An 8,231-nucleotide genomic window follows, 5' to 3' on the forward strand; every position below is an offset into this window, starting at 1 on the left:
TTCAAGATGTGGGGGTACCATGGATTTATATAGAGGCATTGTGATATTTTCTGTCGTCTTATCTATCCCATTCTTGTGATTCCCAACCTTCTGTTTGCTTTTTTGCCTGCCACTGCACATTGAGTGGATGTTTTCAGAGAACTATCCACAATGACGCCAACATCTTTCTTGAGTGGTAACAGCTAATTTAGACGCCATATTTTAATATGTGTAGTTGGGATTATGTTTTCCAAAGTGCATTACTTTGCATTTATCAACGTTGCATTTCATCTGCCATTTTGTTGCCCATTCACTCAGTCTTGAGAGATCTTTTTGTCCCTCTTCCCAGTCTGCCTGGGACTTAACTATCTTGAGTAGTTTTGTATCATCTTCAAATTTTGCCACCTCATGGTTTACCCCTTTTTCCAGATCATTTATGAATATGTTGAATAGGACTGGTCTTAGAACAGACTCCTGTGGGACCCTACTATTTACCTCTCCATTCTGAAAACTGATCATTCATTCCTACCTTTTGTTTCCTATCTTTTAACCAGTTACCAATCCATGAGAAGACCTTCCCTCTTATCCCATGACAGCTCATTTTGCTTAAGAGCCTTTGGTGAGGGACCTTGTCAAAGGCTTTCTGAAAATCTGAAATGTTAGATCCATTGGATCCCCCTTGCTTGTTGACCCCCATCCAAGAACTCTAATAGACTGGTGAGGTGTGATTTCCCTTTACAAAAACCATACTGACTCTTCCCCAACAAATTATGTTCATTTATGTGTCTGACAATTTTGTTGTTTACTATAGTTTAAACCAGTTTTGCCTGCTACTAAAGTCAGGCTTACTGGCCTGTAATTGCTAGGATCACCTCTGGAGCCCTTTTAAAAAATTGGTGTCACGTTAGCTATCATCAGTCATTTGGTATAGAAGCTGATTTAAATGATAGGTTACAGATTACAGTTAGTAGTTCTGCAATTGCACATTTGAGTTCCTTCAGAACTCTTGGGTGAAAACCATCTGGTCCTTGTGACTTATTACTGTTTAGTTTATCAATTTGTTCCAGAACCTCTAATAATACCTCAATCTGGGACAGTTCCTCAGATTTGTCACCTAAAAAGAATGGCTCAGGTTTGTGAATCTCCCTCACATCCTCAGCCATGAAGACCCATGCAAAGAATTAGTTTAGTTTCTCCACAATGACCTTATCATTCTTGAGTGCTCCTGTAGCATCTTGATCATCCAGTGGCCCCACTGGTTGTTTAGCAGGCTTCCTGCTTCTGACGTACTTAATTTTTTTTGCTATTACTTTGAGTCTTTGGCTATTCTTCAAATCCTTTTTGGCCTTCCTAATTGTATTTTTATACTTCATTTGCCAGAGTTTATGGTCCTTTCTATTTTCCTCACTTGAATTTAACTTCCACTTTTTAAAGGATGCCTTTTTGCCTCTCACTACTACCTTTACTTTGTTTAGCCACGGTGGCACTTTTTTGGTTCTGTTTTTTAATTTGGGGTATACATTTAAGTTGAGCCTCTATTGTTGGTGTCTTTAAAAAGTTTCCATGCAGCTTGCAGAGATTTCACTTTTGGCACTGTACCTTTTAATTTCTGCTTAACTAACTTCCTAATTTTTGTGTAGTCCTCCTTTCTGAAATTAAATGCTAAGTGTTGGGCTGCTGCAGCATTTTCCCACCACAGGGATGTTAAATTTAGTTATATTATGGTCACTATTACCAAGCGGTCCAGCTATATTCACCTCTTGGACCAGATCCTGTGCTCCCCTTAGGACTAAATCAAGAATTGCCTCTTCTCTTGTGGGTTCCAAGACTAGCTGCTCCAAGAAACAATCATTTAAGATGTCAAGAAACCTTATCTCCATCCTATCCTGAGATGCATGTACCCAGTCAACATGGGGATAGTTGAAATCCCCCATTATTGAGTTTTTTTTTATTTTAATAGCCTCTCTATTCTCCCTGAGCATTTCAGTCACTATCACCATCTGGGTCAGGTGGTTGGTAATATATCCCTACTGCTATATTCTTATTATTAGAGCATGGAATTACTATCCATAGAGATTCTATGGTACAATGTGGTTCATTTAAGATTTTCACTTCATTTGATTCTATGCTTTTACACATAGTTCCAATCCCCACCAGCATGACCTGTTCTGTCCTTCTGATACATTTTGTACCGTGGTATTACTGTGTCCCACTGATTATCCTCATTCCATCAAATATCTTTTTTTTTTTTTCATTTGACTGTTTCTAATCAGATCCTACCTGTATTTTATCATCTTCCATCCTTTTCTCCTTAACAGGACATAGAGAATCTCCGTTAATAGATCCTCTGCTAAGGGATGTCTCTGCCTGAACATATGCTCCTCCATACCTGTTGGCTTTCCCCTAACCCTTAGTTTAAAAACTGCTCAACAACCTTTTTAATTTTAAGTGCCAGCAATCTGGTTCCATGTTGGTTTAGGTGGAGCCCATTCTTCCTGTATAGGCTCCCCCTTTCCCAAAAGTTTCCCCAGTTCTTAATAAAACTCCAGCCCCTCCTCCCTACACCATTGTCTTATCTACGCATTGAGGCCCTGCAGTTCTGCCTGTCTAACTGCATTGCATTGATTTCACTTATATGGATCCTGTTATAATGCAACAGTAAACATTTACATTGTGTATATGCCTATATCTAAATAATTCATAAAAGAAACCTTATGGAATGCTAATGAAGGACTTCAACAGCAAAAGTACCTCCCTGGAACTTAGGTATAAACTCTTCCTCCCCTGGATAGCAGTGATCAAGTGCAGAGTAGAGACAAAAGGGTTGCTTGCCACTGTGGAAGGTGACTATATTTTTCTCAGAGCAGCTGAAATGACATGTATTGTATGTTTCTGAATAAAAGCGAATACTTTCCATGACAAATATAAATATTCAGTTTGTTCAAATGCTATCAGATAAACATTAATTTCACATTCACAAAGCACAAATCAACCCTATAGTAGTTTAGCTTTGTTGTATGAGGGATCAGTTAGAACAATTTATTTACAGTATTAAAACCAGAGCACAAATAGTGTGTAATTTACTCTGGCACACTGTAGAAAAGCACAACAATCAGTGCTGCTTATTTTGGGAATCCATTTTTTAGCATACAAAGTTTCTTTGCTATGCATATATTATCATCACTGCAGATGTATGGATAAAGTTACCTTAAAATAGCATTAGGGAACTTAGAGGAAAGAGAACTAAAATTTAAAAAAATCCTCTTGTTACCAGGTTAAGTAATAATTTTATTCATAATTTGAAAGTTTGATCTGATGGGTAGTAGAATTAACAACATATCTCTGTTTGTTTGTCTACTTTATTGGTGATTTAGCAGTGCCTATAAACAAAGTTTAAAGTGGTGAAGTTTAAATTGGTATCTATTTTAATTGCGGAAATCTTCCTTTAAGATGAATAAATTTTGTTTTGTATAAATAGTAATTTTGCTCAGAATAAAAAACAATGTCTGTATAGTTTGGATTTGATACTGAGAGACATATGGTAGAGAACACTGTTAACTGGAGTCAGATAAAGGTATTGTACATTCAGTGAAACCTGGTATACTTTGGATTAACCACACTCATCCACCTGAGATTTGGAGTAATTTAGTGTCATAGTAATGTCTCAAAAATCAAGCTAGGAAAAAATGCATTATTGTAACTCTCTGGGGCATTGTACCAAGATAAAAAATTACAACTCTGGTTCTTTGTGTTTAAAACAGATTTAATCTCTGTAGTATCAAATACAAAAACAGTGTTTTAATAGGAACATTTGTTTTCCCTTCTTGTTAAAGAAGTGAAATACTAAGTTAATGAAATCTGATTTACTATTCATTATTGTTTGCATGTAGCTCTTGTTACAAACTAGCGAATACACTTTGAATTCCATAGTCCTTTTATTTTAGTATTAGGTTGGGAAATGAATGGTAAAAAGGTGACTCCACAGACTTCCACGTCATCTTCCATAAAATGAGAATGTGATACCACCATATTTTTATATATTATCTGATACAAAAATTTTCACATGGAGCCATAGATAAAGGTTGGAAGAGGTGCTGAGGTTCCCCAGAGGTTGTCCAGAAGGAGTAGTCTTTTGGACAGGTAAATGAAATGCAATTCACTTCTTCATTATCATAATCCTGGTTACGTGTGGGCTAGTAAATATTCACGACAATGTGGCAAAGCTGCCATTATGCATAATGAAACTTACCTAAAAAACATACAAAGTCGCCTGCTTCTTCACTGGTTCTTAAACTGGATGATTTGTCTTTCTGTCTCACTCACTTTCTTCTTTCGTTTTAGCATGAAAAAAGCAGCCACAATAAACCTATCAGAACCACGGCTGAAACATCATGAGATTTACAGACTAGTTTTTTAAAGTCCCAAGCAACATTTAAAAGTAATAACTTTATGTACACTAGCTTAGGTAGAAATTTCCTTTTAACTATCTTCATTTTCACACTTCGCAGAAAAAATCTATAGGATTTAATAAAAATTAATATCCTTGGTATAGAATTTTATAAAATGGTTTAAAAGAATTATAGAAAATAAATACTTCTCTCTTCCATTCTGTATATATCTAGAGTAATTTCTATATATCTAACCCTACTGGCTTCATCCCTGCTTAATACTATGAAAAATTCCTATAGTATTCAATAATTATTTCAATGTATGTCCTAACAGCAGCATTAGCACATTGTGGATTAGAATTGCCAGATAAATGCATAGGTCAAACAGAGCTTCAGGAGCTTTTCCCTTCTAGAAATAGAAAGTGAATAAATAATGCAAAAAAAAAAAAAAGGTCTTTAGTAGCAAGTGCATTCCTTTTTAGGGATGATGACAAATCTACTCTTGAAGAAACTGAACTGGAAAAAATATCATCATATATACTTATGAGTTTGGTATTTTGAATGAATAAATGTATAAACAAGTGGATCGGATAATTGATTTTTAGATGAGTTTTTTATTTAAATTATTTCTTTTAAAAATAAACTTGTTTAAAAATAAATTTTGAATTAAAAATCAGATTAACACCTTAATTTATTGTAATCTGTAAAAACATTTAAATAAATAAATGCTGAATCCATGAGCCTTTATCAAGAATCGGAGGAAAACATCTAACTTTTGAGGTCAGTCTTTATAAATATTGTATAATAGGTCATGTATTAAGAGCTTGTTTTGTTTAATAAAAATATTATGCTTTTTGTGTGTTTAAATTCTAATTACAATCTTAATGCATCTTGACCACATCATGAGCAAGAAGTTACTTATCTAGTAAATAAGCATATCATTAACCATTTTCTAACATTAAAAATGTTCAATAAGAATCTGAATATTAAGCTTTAAATAATTGCTTAAATAAATTTGTATATAGTTATAATGTATCACTGTTGGCATCAAAAAGATGTACCAAATCTAGTGTAAAGGCTTTATTTAGTTATAAGTCAATGTATTTTTAATGGCTATATCAAACATGTAAAATGCACCTTTCTTTAGAAAACAACTGTAGTACAAATGAAAAAAGTTGATTAAACTAAATCAATGGTTTAAACTGAAGCTTTCCAGTGGGTGATTTAAATTGCCTTGATTTAAGTCAATCCATCCCACAATGCACTCAAAGTCCTTCCATCATATTATTGAACTATCCTTGCAACTCTGACATGAATAGTCCTATTGAAGTCAATAGAATAACTTGTGTGAGCAAACCTATTGAAAATGGCCATTCATCAGATTAGTAGCTCCACTAATATAATACACATTTGTAAAACAAAGTTATTGCAAAATATAAATTTTGTAAACAATATTCTTTAGTTAGCAAAACCCTGTTAAATTAGATATGTGGCCTGCTTAAAACTGAAAGTCTAGTGCCAACATTTAAAGTTGGAGCAATGTTGTGTGTTTCAGCATTTACCGTCTAATTGTACCACTGGCACAAGGAATTTCTGAGATGTTGATACTGGAACTGCTTCTGGAGAATACAGGTCTATGTACATATTACTTTTAGTATTCAGCATTAATGTACACACATCACTAATAAAAGTTTAAAGCGCCAATTTGAGCCTAACTGGGACAAGCCGTCAGGATTCTTTAAAGGCCAAGTTATAAGTATAAAGGTCTTTTCCTGTAGCCATACTGTAAGGTCTAAGGCATTTGTCTGCAGCCATATTAAGAGAGCAGCAGCCATTAGCTAAGAAGCAGGAAGTCACATCCTCACATTCCAACTAAATTACATTAAAACAATGTAATATCAGGCTGTTAAGGAGATCCTGTCCTAACAGCACCCACTCTTACCAAATAAAGAAACAGATCTTAAGATGGTTAAAGAAAACTTAGTTTGATACCATTCTGTCTGGCAAGAAATCACTTATCAATAATTGTGGTTGTGAAATCCTCATTTCTTTATTGTTTTGTCATTCTGGCCCCACTTCTCCATTCTTTGTCTGTATAATCTCTGTCTGGTTCTTTGATGGTTTCTGTCAGGTGCATAATTAATTTTGCAAGATGTAAATTAATTAAGATGGTGGGGAATGACTGGTTAAAGAAGAGGAAAGACCTGGAGGAAGAAGATCTCACCTTTAAGGCACAGGGCACATCTACACTGCAGAGGGGCTTGATGCTCTGAGATTGATCCACTGGCGGTCGATTTAGTGGGTCTAGTGAAGACCCGCCAAATCAACAGCAGATTGTTCTCCAGTCGATCCCTGTACTCTACTCCTACGAGAATAAGGTAAGTAGATGGGAGATTTTCTCTCGTCGACTCCCTGTGATCGAGACTTTGCAGTAACTCAACCTAAGCGTCGACTCCAAATGTAGCTGGAGTTGCGTGGTGTAGGTCGGCTTACCGCAGTAGTGTAGACATAGCAAGAGCCTAAGATCAAAGATGCTTAGAATCCGTTGCACAACCGTGATGTGCTGCAACTAGAATCCAGACAAGACTGGCCTTGCCTGGCCAACAGGAAAAGTCCTCCTGCCTGACCAGGATTGGTGAGCATAGCACTGTATGTTTTACATGTGTGTTCTGCTTGGTAATTGTCAATAAATAGAGGATAAGGATGTAGTGTGTAAGGCTCTTTCACTGGTAAAAGGCCCTGCAAACCTGCAAAGAGTACACCTTGAGCCCTAGGAATTGGGTAAAAGTGAGTGCCCCGAGAGTGAGTGAGTAACAGAGAATTTTGTGCGGGTAACAAAGTCTTTCCCTCACACTCATCCAATCCTATTAATTTCAATAAGGTTGCTCAAGGGTCGGGGCAACATTTGTTCTTAAGTCTATATGAAAATAAAATGTTACCACTCAGAGAAAACATAAGTGTTTTAAAAAAAACCCAAAACTCTGTTTTACTTTGAGAAAACAAAAAAAATATGCACACAACCCTTCTGCTTCTGTGCCAGGAAGTTTGAGTAATAAAATTCTTCCCAGACTTTTGCATATTTCTGCTGGCATCAAGGATGATACTGCTGCATAGACAAGTAACTAAAAGGCAGATGCGTTGGCTCTCAAGGTGCTAGAAATGCAGCAAAATCTAATGCCTGCCAAACAGAGAGGGACAACAGGAGTAAGGGGGGAAAAATATTTTCAGGATTGGAAGGAACTGTAAACAGTGGAGTGAGAGATTAACACAGAAATAGCTGCCTGTGTTCTGCTACTTTTAAGAAATTGTTTATTTTTAATTGTTGTTGAAGGTAGCCAAAGCTAGTCCTAAGCATATAAAATAGTGTGGTCAGATGTGGTGCCCCCTTGCCTCTGGCCCCCAAAGTGATGGTCTGGGAGGAGCGGCAGTAGACTGTGTTTCTCTGTTTTAAGTCAGATGAACATGGAAAGGGAGAGTGGAAGTCATCTCCTGGAAGAATAGGTGAGTAGTGAGAACCACTTGATGATGGGAGGAGAGGAAAGAGATTATAAAATCTGGTTTTCACATGCAATTATTTAACTTCATCTAAAAATCAGATTAACATGGGTTCTGGATGCAAGTATTATAAGAGGGGCTGGCAGCCCCACCTCACTTATTAAGGTTGCTCTACGCCAGCAGTTCTCCACCGGGGGTCCTTGGCCCCATTTAGGGGTCCATGAGTCCTTTCAAGCGGGCCATGGGTTCCCGTGGCTGAAACACAGAGCCTGAGCCCTAGCATCCCTTGGGGAGCTGAAGCTGGGAGGCTGAAGACTCGATCCCTGGCACACCCCCAGTATTCCCTGTGGGCTGAAGCCAAAGGGCACA

The 8,231-nt window shown here is 36.8% G+C and overlaps 1 long non-coding RNA gene across 1 annotated transcript; it reads left to right on the forward strand.

The window, feature by feature from the left end:
• The first annotated feature begins 3,927 nt into the window (after window positions 1-3,927).
• LOC127049357 (uncharacterized) lies at window positions 3,928-5,574 on the forward strand. The gene is made up of 2 exons (XR_007773957.1): window positions 3,928-4,119; window positions 4,321-5,574. It is a non-coding gene; the product is annotated as an uncharacterized LOC127049357 (long non-coding RNA).
• Window positions 5,575-8,231: the final 2,657 nt, after the last annotated feature.

The sequence above is a fragment of the Gopherus flavomarginatus genome, chromosome 4, assembly GCF_025201925.1.
Source record: "Gopherus flavomarginatus isolate rGopFla2 chromosome 4, rGopFla2.mat.asm, whole genome shotgun sequence".
Taxonomy (NCBI): domain Eukaryota; kingdom Metazoa; phylum Chordata; order Testudines; family Testudinidae; genus Gopherus; species Gopherus flavomarginatus.